Here is a 16,066-nt window from a genome sequence, read left to right as displayed (position 1 = left end):
CGTAGAGGTGTTCACTTCGTCCGGCGCGTTCATCGGGGTCCGAGGGACAATCAGGTTGCTACCGGTGCCTTCATCTTGGCCTTCGAGGGTGATACATTACCGGAAAAGGTCAAGGTGATGGTCTACCGATGTGACGTCAAGCCCTATATCCCTCCCCCGATGCGGTGCTTCAAGTGCTGGAAGTTCGGCCATATGTCTTCCCGCTGCACTTCCAGCCTCACATGTCGAGATTGCGGACGCCCATCTCATCCCGATACTCCATGTGCCCCGCCTCCCATCTGCGTCAACTGCGGGGAGCACCATTCACCTTGCTCGGCAGACTGCAGAATATTCCAGAAAGAGCGCAAAATCATGGAATATAAGACCCTGGACCGACTGACTTATACTGAGGCCAAACGGAAATACGACCGATTACATCCAGTGAGAATGACAACTTCCTACGCCGCTGCTACAACACCTGTGCTAGCCCCATCAGTTTCGCGCCTTTCGGCCGGATCGACGAGTGGTACAACTCCTCCTGCCCCCTTGCCAGTGGGGGGCTCTACCCACCCGATTGCTCCTGTGCCACCTACCTCAGGAGCAACACCATCCCCCCCATCGGGGACGTCGGTCCCCGCTTCTAAGCCAGAGCAGTGTCCAACTTCTTCGGCTTCTCACGCTCGCAAGGGGTCCCTTGGGTCCCTCCCTTCCCAGGTTTCCACCGGCGGGAAGGCTGACGATAGACAGTGGCGTAAGTGCCCACAATCTGCAGGTCGAAGGGCTTCCCGATCCTCCTCAGTCCCGGAGACTGAATCGGTGAAGCCCTCCCAGCCAGTTAAACCCAAGGAGCAGCGTGAGAAATCAAAGAAGAGCAGCTCTAAGCCCAAGGAACGCGCGGTGGTAGCCACCCCATCGCTACCTTCTAGCTTTGCGTCTGAGGACGAGGTGGAGATTCTGGCGTCCGCTGAGGACCTCGATCTCGCCGGTCCCTCAGACGCCGTGAATAGCAATAGCACTAGCACGGGTGCTCAATCGGAGGCAGCAGGTGATTCAGCGGCGTAATCTGCCGTCCCAGTCCCGGCACGCCTTTCTCAGCCATGGACAAAACCATCCTCCAGTGGAACTGCAGCGGTTTCTTCCACCATCTAGCTGAGCTCCGCCAACTTATCAGCCTTCACCCTTTCCTCTGCATTTCTCTGCAGGAAACTTGGTTTCCAGCAATGCGCACCCCCGCCCTCCGTGGCTATCGGGGTTATTATAAGAACCGAAGAGCTTATGAAAGGGTGTCTGGTGGCGTCTGCATCTATGTCCTTAACTCTCTTCACAGCGAGTCTGTCCCTCTACAAACAGCTTTAGAGGCTGTCGCTGTTAGGGTGTGGACGCCGCAGGCTCTTACCGTCTGCAGTCTTTACCTTCCACCGGAGGGTGATGTCGCGCAGCATGTCCTGACTGCGCTGATAGCCCAATTGCCGCCACCTTTCTTATTACTGGGCGACTTTAACGCCCATAACCCTCTGTGGGGTGGGTCAGTGGCAACAGGTCGAGGCGCCACCGTTGAGCATTTATTGTCGCAGCTCGATCTCTCGATTTTGAATGATGGTGCCTCCACACACTTCAGTGTGGCGCATGGCACCTACTCCGCCATTGACCTTTCAATCTGTAGCCCTAGCCTCTTACCATCTGTCCACTGGAGTGTGCATGACGACCTGTGTGGTAGTGACCACTTTCCGATTTTTCTGTCACTACCACAGCGTCACTCTTCTGGGCGCCCTAGCAGATGGGCTATGAATAAGGCTGACTGGGACTTGTTCTCCTCCACTGCCGCTATTGAGCCTCTCTCAACTGATGCCATTGATGCGGTGGTTACATCGGTCACCGCCGGCATCGTCACTGCCGCCGAGTCTGCCATTCCCCGTTCTTCTGGGTCCCCTCGGCGGAGGGCTGTGCCTTGGTGGTCGCCTGAGATCGCTGAAGCGATTAAAGATCACCGGCGGGCGCTCCAGCGTCACAAGCGACATCCCTCCATGGACCACCTTATCGCCTTCAAACGGCTGCGTGCGCGGGCCCGCCTCCTTATCCGCCAAGGCAAGAAGGAGTGCTGGGAGCGGTATGTGTCCACCATTGGACTCTATGTCACTCCATCGCAGGTCTGGGCCAAGATTCGACGGGTCTTCGGCTATCGGACCCCTGCCAGCGTCCCTGCGCTCTCACTGAATGGAGCAGTTTGTACTGACTCCGACGTCATTGCAAACCGCTTAGCAGAGCATTTTGCTATGAGTTCCGCTTCTGCGAATTACCCCCAGGCCTTCCGCTCCATTAAAGAGCAGATGGAACGTCGGAGCCTTTCTTTTCGCACCAACGCTTCTGAACCCTACAACGCTCCATTCAGTGAGTGGGAATTTCAGAGTGCCCTTGCCGCTTGCCCTGATACCGCTCCCGGGCCAGATCGCATCCACTGTCAGATGCTGAAACACCTTTCAGTGGACTGCAAGCGACGCCTCCTCGACCTTTACAACCGTCTCTGGGTCGAGGGTGAGTTTCCGTCGCAATGGCGGGAAAGTATTGTCATCCCCATTTTGAAACCTGGAAAGACCCCTCTGGAGGTGGACAGCTACCGTCCCATTAGTCTCACCAACGTTCTTTGCAAGTTGCTTGAACGGATGGTGAGCCGGCGCTTAAATTGGGTGCTGGAGTCTCGGGGCCTTCTGGCTCCGTCTCAGGGTGGGTTCCGTAAAGGCCGCTCCGCCACCGACAATCTGGTGAGCCTTGAGTCGGCCATCCGTACAGCTTTTGCCCGCCGTCAGCACCTGGTCGCTGTCTTTTTCGACATGCGGAAGGCGTACGATACGACATGGCGTCATCACATCCTTTCTACGCTTCATGGATGGGGTCTTCGGGGCCCTCTGCCGATCTTTATCAGAAATTTTCTGTCGTATCGTACCTTCCGCGTGCAAGTCGCGGCCTCGTATAGTTCCTCCCTCGTCCAGGAGAACGGGGTACCCCAGGGCTCTGTCCTCAGTGTCTGCCTGTTTTTAATTGCAATAAACGGTCTCGCTGCGGCAGTAGGAAATTCTGTCTCCGCTTCCCTGTATGATGACGACTTCTGTCTTTATTATAGTTCTATTAGCATAGCAGTAGCTGAACGTCAGCTACAGGGCGCAATCCGCAAGGCGCAGTCTTGGGCTGTAGCGCGTGGTTTTCAGTTTTCGGCTGCCAAGACCCGCGTTATGCATTTCTGCCGGCGCCGAACGGTCCATCCTGAGCCGCGGCTTTATCTTGCCGACGAACTTCTTGCTGTGGTGGAGACCCACAGGTTTTTGGGTGTCGTTTTTGATGCCCGGTTGACTTGGCTGCCTCATATCCGGCAGCTTAAACAAGCGTGTTGGCGGCATCTCAACGCCCTGCGTTGTTTGAGCCACACCCGCTGGGGCGCCGACCGCTCTACCCTGTTGCGGCTCTACCAGGCGTTAATCCAGTCTCGCCTGGATTATGGGTGCCTAGCTTATGGCTCAGCATCCCCATCTGCGTTGCGGGTGCTGGACCCAATTCTCCACAGCGGGATACGCCTTGCCACTGGTGCTTTCCGCACCAGCCCTGTGGACAGCGTCCTAGTGGAGGCAGGTGTACCTCCACTGCGGTTCCGACGCCAACGTTTGCTGGCCGCTTATGCTGCCCGTGTTTTTAGCTTGCCCGGGCATCCAAATTATCGTGTCCTGTTCCCGCAGTCAGTCGTCCATCTGCCAGACCGTCGGCCCCGGTCGGGTTGTCCGATCGCCGTACGCATCAAGGAGCTTCTCTGCGGGCTTGGGTTTTTCCCAGTTCCACCTCCTTTCCGGGCACCTCTGCGTACACCCCCGTGGTGTGTTCCTCGCCCTTGCCTTCGGCTCGACTTGGCACAGGGCTCGAAGGACTTGGTCCCTCCAGAGGCCTTCCGCCGCCGCTTTTATTCCATCCTGGCCACGTATCAGGGCTCTGGAATTGTTTACACCGACGGTTCGATGGTTGCTGGTCGTGTCGGGTATGCGCTAACTCAAGGGGACCATTCCGAACAACGGTCCTTGGCGGCTGGCTGCAGCGTTTACACTGCTGAGCTAGTCGCCATCTTTCGTGCCCTAGAGTATATCCGCTCCTGCTCAGGTGAGTCCTTCGTTATCTGTAGCGATTCCCTGAGCGGTTTACGAGCTCTCGACCAGTGTTTTCCTCGTTCTCGTCTGGTGATGGCTATCCATGAGTCCCTGCATACTCTTGTGCGTTGCGGCCGCTCTGTGGTCTTTGTGTGGACCCCCGGTCATGTCGGTATCCCGGGCAATGAACATGTTGACCGCCTGGCGAAAGAGGCCACGAGTAAACGGTCTCTGGACGTTGGCCTCCCAGAGACTGATTTGCGGGCAGTCCTCCGCCGAAAAGTTTTTGCGCTTTGGGACGCTGAATGGCGCAATCGGATCATGCCCAATAAACTCCGTGCCATCAAGGAGACGACGACTGTGTGGCGGTCATCCCTGCGAGCCAACCGCAGGGACTCTGTCGTCCTTTGTCGGCTCCGCATTGGCCACTCCCACCTGACACACAGTTATTTACTGCGCCGAGAGGACCCTCCTGTATGTTGCTGCGGGGCGGCTTTGACAGTGGCCCACATTTTGTTGGCCTGCCCCCTTTTAGCTGTGGTGAGGCAGACATTTGCGCTGCCTGATACGCTCCCTGCCCTCTTATGTGATGACCCTGGTATGGCTGAGTTAGTTTTCCGTTTTATTCGGGCAGGGGGTTTTTATTATTTACTCTGAGTGTTTGTTCTGTTCTTTTGTGTTGATTCTGGCCATTGGCCTACGATTTTACGCTGAGTTTTTAATGTGTTCTCGGTGGTTGGCTTTTCCTTTTTATCTCTATGGTCGGCCAACCACTGTCACACTCTGTGTGATTTTAATTTGTTTCGTCTGATCTCTGTAGGAGTATTTCTTGTCCTGTGTCGTCTGACGTCTTTCCTGTTGTTCGTTTTTTATTCTCTTTGGGTGGTTTTACTTTTTTTTGGAAAAAGGGACCGATGACCGTCGCAGTCTGGTCCCTTTAATCCCCCCCAAACCAACCAATCTCTTGCCATTGTTTCGCTTATGAGACAACTCCTCTCTTTTTTTTTTTTTTTTTTATTGTAACCCGCGGTAGTGCACACATGAGCAAGCCATGCCGCGAGCGGCAACAGGTTGTAAACACTCATTATCAGAATGCGACAAACAATGCATGACACAGTACAATAATGCATTTTCAGCTTAGAGTGACGTAAACCCCTATAACAAAGAGAACGGAACTTATCAGATCAAAGCAAAATAAGCAATCGATTCAAACCAGACGAAGCAAGCGAAAAAGGAAGGGTACCCTTATAACCGGACAGAGCGCCTGACACATAGCAATGGCTACCTGGTAAAGCTTAACTGCTAAACTTACGACTCGTCCCAAACTACTGTAGCTGTATCTTCATCCATTCAACCTCAATTGTGTTTCTCGTTACAATGGACCAACTTTGTTTCGATTTGCAGGGACAGTCTAAAACTTTTCTCACACCTTGAAATTCGATCTCAGATTTCAGGAGCGGCTTAGATTCAGGAAAATTTTTTTTCCTTGATTTCGAGTCTCATTTTTCAGGTGCGGCTTAGATTCGAGTAAATACGGTAGTATGGCTGTGTGTCCCCATTGATACTATCCTGGGCTCCACTGATATTCTTCCTGAACATCTCGTTGCAAAAAGTGGTTATTCCAGCTTCTGACATATGGTCACATTAATGTGATTGGACAGAGTTTTTATCACGATAGCAAAGATTTTATATCTACAGTGAAATTATGGTGTAATGGGATCTTCAGCTGCATGGTCTGACCACAGCACTGCCAATTTTCCTTCTGTACCAATTCTGTTTAGCCTAAAGAGTTGCAACTATAATGGAAGTAGTAATTGAAAAGCAAAATGTACAACCAAAATTAAAACTATTCCGTATTATTAATTTTGGAATCACCTACCATAAATTTCATAATAATTCACTTTCTTTTCTCCTCTTCATCATCAATGTATAATAAAACAAGAGTTAGACAGATTTTTGAACTTGTTCGTTCCGTGCATAGATCATTGTATAGCTGACCATGCCCCTTCTGTAGTATTAGTGTGTGCACTGGCATTTCAATCTTTGACAATAATTTTATGGTTCACTGTCAAGCATATGCAACCTTCATCCTTGTTATCACATTGAGAAGAGCGTTTTCTGTTCTTTTGCAAACAACTTCAAAGCAGCATTTCTTGCAGTATTTTACACACCACCCAACATCAATTTGCGTAAAACATGATTATCTCTTCCTGATTCTCTTGCGAAACATGTATTTGTCAGTCCCTACAACACAGTCCAAAACAGGCTTTGTAGCAAAAGCTATTCTAGTCAACAACAGTATGCTTTGATAAATGTAGCAGTTAAGTAGTAAAAATGCTACTACATTTTTGAACCTATAAATAAATTATTTTAATGTGTTCCCCATTGTCAGCCTACCTTCCACAGACCAACTTCTTTGTTGAGTACTGTATCAACAACTATAAGAAGATTCTTTGTAGAACCATTGTATGTCACCACTTGTATATTTTCTTACTACAAGCTTCATTGGCTGAAAACATACCTGCAGATCCTGTATTTTGCAATGATCCGTGAACTGTACACCATTTCAGTTCCTCATCTTACAAATGGAAGCAACTTTTTGTAACGTGAAACACCACCTCAAAAACTTGCGTCATGTTCTGAAAAACATATAATACAAAAAATAAATACGAAAATCAGTGCCCAACTTTATAATCCATAATAGCCAACTCAATAACTATCAATTTTAAGCTCTCCAATTTGAAAATGGAAATAATGGAATCATATATTTTGCTGAAATAAATAATTATATTTGTCAGTTCTTGTGGGCTGCTGATACTATCACACAATTGCACTGTAGATACAAAATCTTACCTAGTGTGATAAAAACACTGTCCAATCACGTTAATGTGACCTTATGTCAGAAGCTGGAATAACTATTTTTTTGCAACGAGATGTTCAGGAAGAATGTCAGTGAGCCCAGGAAAGTATCAGTGGGGACACGGAGCCATACTAACTCCACTGCTGCGGCCAGCTGTGCTAGGTTTGTCGCGAACAGCACGATCGACGTGGTCCCACAGATTCTCGATTGTGTTTAAATCCTGAAAATTTTGTGGTCAGTGGAACGTGGTAAACTCGTCCAGCTGCTCTTCCAACGCCCCCCCCCCCCCCCCCCCCCACACACACACACCAAGAGCTGTGTGACACACTGCATAGTCCTACTGGTAGAAGCCATCAGGCCAAGGAAAAACAAACTGCATGTGGGGGTGGAAAACGTCCCCAAGGAAAGATACGTATTTGTTTTGATTCACTGTGCCTTCCAGAGTGAAGAGGTCACACAGGAAATGCCACGAAAATGTTCCACAGACTGCTCGATGGCGCATAAAACGTGATTTCGTCTGAAAAAGCCACCTGTAACCACTCGGTGGACTCCAGTTGCTGTATTGGCATAAAAATTCCAGCCTGTGTCGCTGCTGACCAGCAGTCAGAATATGTGCGTGAACCGGACTCCCGCTGTCTTTTTGGACCTCTAATAAATCTTTCCATTTCCACATTCTGACAATGATTGCACTCCAGAATGAGATTTTCACTCTGCAGCAGAGTGTGCACTGATACGAAACTTCCTGTTGGATTAAAATTGTGTACCGGACTGACACTCGAACTCGGGACCTTTGCCTTTCGTGGGCAAGTGCTCTACCATCTGAGCTACCGAAGCACGACTCACGCCCGTCCTCACAGCTTCACTTCTGCCAGTACCTTGTCTCCTACCTTCCAAACTTTACAGAAGCTCTCCTGCGAAACTTGCAGAACCAGCACTCCTGAAAGAAAGGATAATGCAGAGACATGGCATAGCCACAGCCTGGGGGATGTTTCCAGAATGAGATTTTCACTCTACAGCGGAATGTGCACTGATATGAAACTTCCTGGCAGATTAAAATTGTGTGCCGGATCGAGGCTCGAACTCGGGACCTTTGCCTAGCTATGGATACCGGACACAAACAGTTGTTCCTGGTGTTAAAATAAAGGCGTGTTATCTACCAACACAGACGTGATTGCCGAGCATTTTGCTGAGCACTATGCTCACGCGTCTGCGTCGAAGAAGTACCCCCGCAGCCATTCGCACTCTCAAACGGTGAATGGAAGAGAAAGTCCTCTCGTTCACTACACGCCACAGTGAACAGTAGGCAGAGATACGTAGATCAACACCTTCAACCCATTACATGCAGTCTCCCATCCTTCATCAAAGACACCAACCACGTTCTCGAATGCCTGGAATCCTTACTCAGTCTGTTACCCCCGGAAACCATCCTCGTAACCATCCATGCCACTTCCTTATACACAAATATTCCGCACGTCGAGGGGCTCAGTGCGATGGAGCACTTCCTTTCACACCGATCACCTGCCACCCTACCTAAAATCTCTTTCCTCATTACCTTAGCCAACTTTGTCCTGACCCACAACTTCTTCACTTTTGAAGGCCAGACATACCAACAATTAAAGGGAACAGCCGTGGGTACCATCAAACGATCCCTTCCCTACAGCCTAGGTCTTCGTGGCAAACAAATCTGCTCCAGTCCGGAATCCCTGAACCATTACACCAACAACCTGAAAACAGCTTTTGCATCCAGCAACTACCCTCCCGACCTGGTACAGAAGCAAATAACCAGAGCCACTTCCTCATCTCCTCAAACCCAGAACCTCCCATAGAAGAACCCCAAAAGTGCCCCACTTGTGACAGGATACTTTCCGGGACTGGATCAGACTCTGAATGTGGCTCTCCAGCAGGGATACGATTTCCTCAAATCCTGCCCTGAAATGAGATCCATCCTTCATGAAATCCTCCCCACTCCACCAAGAGTGTCTTTCCACCGTCCACCTAACCTTCGTAACCTCTTAGTTCATCCCTATGAAATATCCAAACAACCTTCCCTACCCTCTGGCTCCTACCCTTGTAACTGCCCCCGGTGTAAAACCTGTCCCATGCACCCTCCCACCACCACCTACTTCAGTCCTGCCCTGAAATGAGATCCATCCTTCATGAAATCCTCCCCACTCCACCAAGAGTGTCTTTCCACCATCCACCTAACCTTCGTAACCTCTTAGTTCATCCCTATGAAATACCCAAACCACCTTCCCTACCCTCTGGCTCCTACCCTTGTAACTGCCCCCGGTGTAAAACCTGTCCCATGCACCCACCCACCACCACCTACTTCAGTCCTGTAACCCGGAAGGTGTACACGATCAAAGGCAGAGCCACGTGTGAAAGCACCCACGTGATTTACCAACTGACCTGCCTAGACTGTGAAGCTTTCTATGTGGGAATGACCAGCAACAAACTGTCCATTCACATGAATGGACACAGGCAGACAGTGTTTGTTGGTAATGAAGACCACCCTGTGGCTAAACATGCCTTGGTGCACGGCCAGCACATCTTGGCACAGTGTTACACCGTACGGGTTATCTGGATACTTCCCACTAACAGCAACCTGTCAGAACTCCAGAGATGGGAACTTGCCCTTCAGTATATCCTCTCTTCTCGTTATCCGCCAGGCCTCAACCTCCGCTAATTTCAAGTTGCCGCCACTCATACCTCACCTGTCTTTCCACAACATCTTTGCCTCTTTACTTCCGCCTCGACTGACATCTCTGCTCAGACTCTTTGCCTTTACAAATGTCTGCTTGTGTCTGTGTATGTGCGGATGGATATGTGTGTGTATGCGAGTGTATACCTGTCCTTTTTTCCCCCTCAGGTAAGTCTTTCCGCTCCCGGGATTGGAATTACTCCTTACCCTCTCCCTTAAAACCCACATCCTTTCATCTTTCCCCCTCCTTCCCTCTTTACTGATGAAGCAACCGTTTGTTGCGAAAGCTTGAATTTTGTGTGTATGTTTGTTTGTTTGTGTGTCTATCGACCTGCCAGCACTTTCGTTTGGTAAGTCACATCATCTTTGTTTTTAGATACATTTACTACATAAGTTTATATAAACAATTTTTTTCATAAATCCTTGTACTTCAGAGAGCAGGCTTCTGATTTTTGTCTTTCCATTAATTCTTTATTATACTTTGTTTTTAGAACATAAGCCTCTATTTATGATTTCACTTTTCATTATACCCTTACTTATGAACGGTGAGGACTCTCTCTTCAGCTACAATTGTAAACTCCAGGTGTCATGGACCCTTCAATATTTCATCCTTCATTCTAATTCTCTGTACTACCTCTTTAGTATGTAACGGCCTCATTACTTATAGTATTTTGTAGGCTGAAGGAATGCTGGGCAAAATAAAAGTGTTCCTATTGACACACATAAAACAGTAATGCTAGTGAAATGTAGAATTCAAACTTACCAGAATAATTCCTACAAAATGTGTAACTTCTGTCACGATACTGTCCTTTTCCCCTCGGATCAGCATCTATACCTTACACGTGGTTGACCCTATGAGTGTCCTTCCTCCTTCCATTTCGGTAGGTATGCCCCTTTAAATTCCTATTCTCCTATGGTACAGGTCATCCGCTTCTTGGTGCCGCTGCCGCACAGTATAGGTCAGCCTCTTAGGTCTGCCTATCTGCCCTTTATATCCAATAAATGCTGGGTGCTCCTCCCTTATCCTTTACGATTTGGCCTCTAGGTTCATTACCCGAGTATACATCTTTATGTACACTATAATTAAATATCCTCTGGTAAAATTACAAAATCTATTTCACACTTCACACTCGCTTTTTAATACTTCATTTAGTACCCTAGAGTCCTACTCTACTTTTCAACTTTTATACTCTTGATATATACTTGATATATACTCTACCTCTATACACTATTCATACAAAATGTGTTTACTTGTGTTATAAGAGACCCACTATCCTATCAGTCGTCAGAATATTTGTCAGACTGACCTTCCTTAACAATTATCACAAACCCTTCCTCTCTGGCTTATGCTCTCCTTAATTACTCACGCTTCCTACTCACGTATACTCGATGTAAAATTAGCATAGTTCTTCTATACTTATGCACATAGGCGATATGGAGTGATCATTATTCCTATATGGGTGTGTGTGTGTGTGTGTGTGTGTGTGTGTGTGTGTGTGTGTGTGTGTGTGTGTGTGTGCGTGCTTGACGTAGATCCGTAACAATAAAAAACAATGTGTGCATATTTCACGGTGTACACATACCTCTTCCCCCACAATACTTGATGGTTCTTACATCATTTCAATCTGTCTTTTCATTGTTTGTGTCTTTGTGTGTACGCATAAGTGTGTCTGTGTATCCTGATTCTTCGGTCTTCTTATATGAAACAAGTTGAAGGTTATTGGAAACCATAGAAACCAGGGAGGACTTTTGCGATAGAAGTAGATGAATATGGAAAGAGGGAGAAATAGATAGATCCTCAAACGAGAAGTAAGAAAGGAAAAAGTAGAAATGGTTGCTAAGATTGAAGAAGAGAAAGAAGATAGCCCCAAAGACAGGAAACCATTCCCACCCCCTTTCCCCGGTATCCCTACCTCGCCGGTACTCGAGTGAGAAGCCGGAGGAGGTATGGTGTTAAATCGTCTCCTATAGAATGGACATTCTCACCTTCACCCTTTAGATCCCCAAAGAAAACTCTTAGCAACACCTGTGGAACGGCAAATGGTGAAGAATCAGTCACACTTGTCTGTGAGGGTTGTCTGGAAGGTGTGATGTGTGTTTAGTATTAGTCATGATTTATCTGTTGGTGTAAATCGTGCTATTAGTTACACTACCCACTCCTTCGAAAACTACTATAAATCCTCCCCTTTACATAACATCTCATAAAAGGTATAAAATATTCTATAAAAATAGACAATTGTACACTACAATCAATTAGGTGTTTAGTTAATCACTTTACACTATATTTTATACTTACGTAAAATTCTGTTCAGTTTATGTCATCTCAATGTCACTCTGTTTGAATAGTACTGTGATATTATTTTTCCATTAATACTATATTCTCTTCATTTCATTTCATGTCACGTCTAGGTGTATCTGTTTATCCGTGATTTTCTTAAGTCTATTATTTTTCTGTCATATCCAGTTTTCTATACACTAAAATTAGTGGATCGTTTAAGAATTCATTAATAGACAACAGAATAATTTAAGATTTGAAGGGAATTCAGTGCAGGAAAAATAGTACAGAAGAAACAATGAAACAATAGTGGATCCAACTGTCGTCACTCCGCCCGTTAACACAGGATGTTAATGTCCCTGGGGACAGGTGTGACTCCGCCTGGATCCCGTGGCTCCGACATTAACCTCACTCGGTTACTTACGGACCAGTACTTCTCATTAAATTTTGTGTTAAAGCCTCCCCACAACAAAACAATTACCACTTGACTAGGAAACACAACATTAAGTAAAGTTATTCTATTTTTTACTCTGTCATTGACAAGTTGCTATTATCATTAAGTTTGGTAAAAGCAACAGTTGAAACGTTTCTGGAGATTATCCTCGTGGCAACTTTTCGATCGATTATTTCCTCTACCTGTTCCTCCAGATTACTTATATTTATTAAGTCTGAAGTGACAAGTTTCTCCTTAAAGTGGCGTTCCGCGTTTTCTACTCGGGTGCTAATACGTTTTTTCACATTTTCTTTTAGGATATGCAACCTCTGCTTTATAGCATCAAATGTAACATTGCAAACAATTTGAAATGATCCTAACTCTTCACCAAGTTCAGCTTCTACATTATTACATTTGTCTTCAGTATCGAATACTAACTTAACTGGCTCAACTTCTGAAATTGATCGTTCTGCTTTTGGCTAAGGTCAGTAAACATTTGATTCATCTGGATAATCAAGGAATTACTTAATTCATTTTTTAAATCTAATTGCATACACTCCATTGTATCATTTAAGGCCTTGAGTTTAGAATTTAAAACCTCACTCTGTGCTTCCGGCTTTTCACTTAGAGTTGTCGAATCTGCCTTCTGGTCATCTAATTTAGCATTCAACTGAGTATTCACCGAGTCTAACTTGAGACTTAATGTAGTAATTTGGGCGTTTTGAGCTTTAATTAAACTCACTACTTCAGACCAGTTTGGCATTTCCCTACTCACTGTCACGGCCATGGCTGGTTCTGATATTTCCCTAATTTTTTGAGTATTATCCATATCCTTCTTACTTTTAGATCTAGTGATCATTAAAAAAAATCACCTCTCGAGTATAATAACTATACTAACAGTCTATTATTGAACATCGTCCTTAACTTCACACTCAAATAATTATTGTCTTTCGCTCACCTGGCATAGAGTTTTAGGCTGCGTCGGTGAGCCTGTGTGGAATCAGCGCTGGTGAACAGCACGAGCACCGGCAGTGTCAGAGGTTGGCTTCAGCATCGGTGCCGGTGAACGGGTTTGTGGTCAGCACTGGTGAGCAGCAGCTGGCACCGTTGCTGTCGGTTGCCGGTTACGGCGTCTATGCCCTCGTGAAGTGTGTGAGGGCTGCTTACTCTCCACATTGGATCTTCGTTGTCGAAAAGATCTTGTTGTAACACTTCTTAGTCTAAATTGTTGAGATTTTCTGTACGTCTTTTCTTGTATGGTATTTATTAATTTTCACCCCTCTTTAGCGTATATGCAGAATCCAACTCTGCGAAACAATTTCTCTGTCTTGTTACAATTGGTTGCTATGGCAGCTCACACTATCTTCTTACCTTGATTTCGATTCAAAATTCCTCTTTCTTAGAGTCCTGATCATGTTGGTTGCCCCATTCTAACAGTTTCGGCAACAAGACAAGCAGTTCAAAACTGGATTGCGAACTTCACACTTCTCTTACTACAGTTGACTTACTTGAAACGTTTAGCCGATCCTCTTCTCTGGATACGCAGTTGCGTCGACCTCCTGGTTAGAGGAACTAAAAAAGACTCTCTCTCTCTCTCTCTCTCTCTCTCTCTCTCTCTCTAAATAACTCGGTACTCTCATACTTTCAGTTCAATTCAGGTATATTTTTATTTCCACAAGTTTCAAATAAGCATACAAACTCTTGCAAGTCAACTGTGTCATTAACCATAACCATTAGATACTATTAAATATAATTACAATGTGGTGGGTTTAATAACCACCAAGACAGGTCTTGGTTCTAGCAAGTCTAACACCAATGTTAAAAGTAAGAGTATCTAGGCAAAACATGTTTCAATTGTCTATAACAATTACAATTATTCGACCACCAAGGAATAACACTTAGTTACTGCTTATACTTTCCACACAGGTTCTATGGCGCGAGCGGCAAACACTTGTTGGCGCCGCTTGTCTGACGCAGCTCCTGTCCTCCCATGACCAATGTCCATCCTGCACACACAGACATGTGTTGTGCAGTAAATAGGCTCTCTCTTACACTTATCATTAAAATATTGCGTGTTCGAGGCGGCAGAAAGTCAAGTAGTTCCAGGATTTATGTGTAAATTCTCGAATCACTACAAATACCAGTGCTCAAACCCCGCAAAAACCTGCTTGATGTGGGTAGCTATCGCCCTATCAGCCTCACCGATAGCTGCTGGAACATACGGTGTGTTGGCGGTTGGGTTGGCTCCTTGTCACGTAGCCTACTGGCTCTGTGCCAGGGCGGTTTCCGCTTGGGTCACTCTACCACTGATAATCTTGTGACCCTCGAGTCTGCCATCCGAACAGCCATTTCCAGACGCCAACACCTTGTTGCCGTCTTTTTTTGACATACGAAAAGCGTTCGACATCACGTGGCGACATCATATCCTTGCCACATTATACGAGTGGGGTGTGCGAGGCCCGCTCCAATTTTTATCCAGAATTTCCTGTCACTCCATACTTTCTGTGTCCGAGTTGGTGCCTCCCATAGTTCCACCATATCCAGGAGACTGGGGTCCTGTAGGGCTCTGTATTAGGTGTATCTCTATTTTTAGTGGCCATTAATCATCTAGCAGCAGCTGTAGGGTTGTCTGTCTCACTCTCTCTGTATGCAGACGACGTCTGCATTTTGTGCTGCTCTACCAGTACTGGTGTTGCTGAGGGGCACCGACAGGGAGCCATCCACCAGGCACAGTCATGGGCCCCAGCCCACGGCTTCCAGTTTTCAGCCGCAAAGTCTTGTGTCGAACACTTCTGTCACCATTGTACCGTACATCTGGTACCAGAACTTTACATTACTGATGATTCCCTCTCTGTAGTGGGGGCATATCACTTTTTAGGACTAGTTTTTGACGCCCTATTGACTTGGCTTACTCATCTTCGTCAGCTTAAGTGGAAGTGCTGGCAGCACCTCAATGCCCTCTGCTGCCCGAGAAACACCAACTGGGGTGCAGATCGCTCTATGCTGCTGCAGTTCCACTAAGCTCTTAATCGATCCTGCCTTGACTACGAGAGTCTGGCTTACGGTTCAGCGGCACCCTCAGCATTGCGTTTACTCGACCCAGTGCCATTTGTCTAGCAACAGGAGCTTGTAGGATGAGTCCAGTGACCAGTGTGCCGGCAGATACCGGAGTCCCTCCATTGCAGGTCAGATGCACAACTGCTCACCGTCGCACACATTCGTAGTTCTCCTGTGCATCCTTTTCCCACTCACGGTGGTTCATCTCTTGCGTTGGCGGACCAGATCAGGGCTTAAAATGGCAGTTTGCATTCGATCCCTTCTGTCTGAACCGGAGTCCTTGGCTTTACCACCTATATTCGAGTTCTATTCGTGTACACCTCCGTGGTGTACACCTAAGCTGCGGCCTCGCCCGGACCTTTCACGTGGCCCAGTGGACTCGGTTCACCCTGCGGCTCTCCACTGTCACTTCCTCTCGATTCTTGATGTGTACCGAGGCAAAGATGTGGTTTACACCGATGGCTTGATGGCTGATGGTCACGTCTGCTTCGCGTATGTCTGTGGAGGACATATTGAACAGCACTCCTTGCCCGATGGCTGCAGTGTTTTCGTTGCAGAGCTGGTGGCTATATCTTGTACTCTTGAGCACATCCTATCGTGCCCTGGGGAGTTCTTTTTTCTGTGTACTGACTCTTGA

The 16,066-nt window shown here is 47.0% G+C and overlaps 1 protein-coding gene across 4 annotated transcripts in view; it reads left to right on the top strand.

Moving 5' to 3' along the window:
• The window catches only part of LOC126106648 (zinc finger and SCAN domain-containing protein 21-like), a 210,078-nt gene that overhangs the window by 12,920 nt on the left and 181,092 nt on the right, over window positions 1-16,066 (top strand). The window lies entirely within an intron of this gene.

Source organism: Schistocerca cancellata, chromosome 10 (genome assembly GCF_023864275.1).
Source record: "Schistocerca cancellata isolate TAMUIC-IGC-003103 chromosome 10, iqSchCanc2.1, whole genome shotgun sequence".
NCBI lineage: Eukaryota > Metazoa > Arthropoda > Insecta > Orthoptera > Acrididae > Schistocerca > Schistocerca cancellata.
Note: the sequence above shows the minus strand (reverse complement) of the source record. Positions and strands in the feature narration are given on the sequence as shown.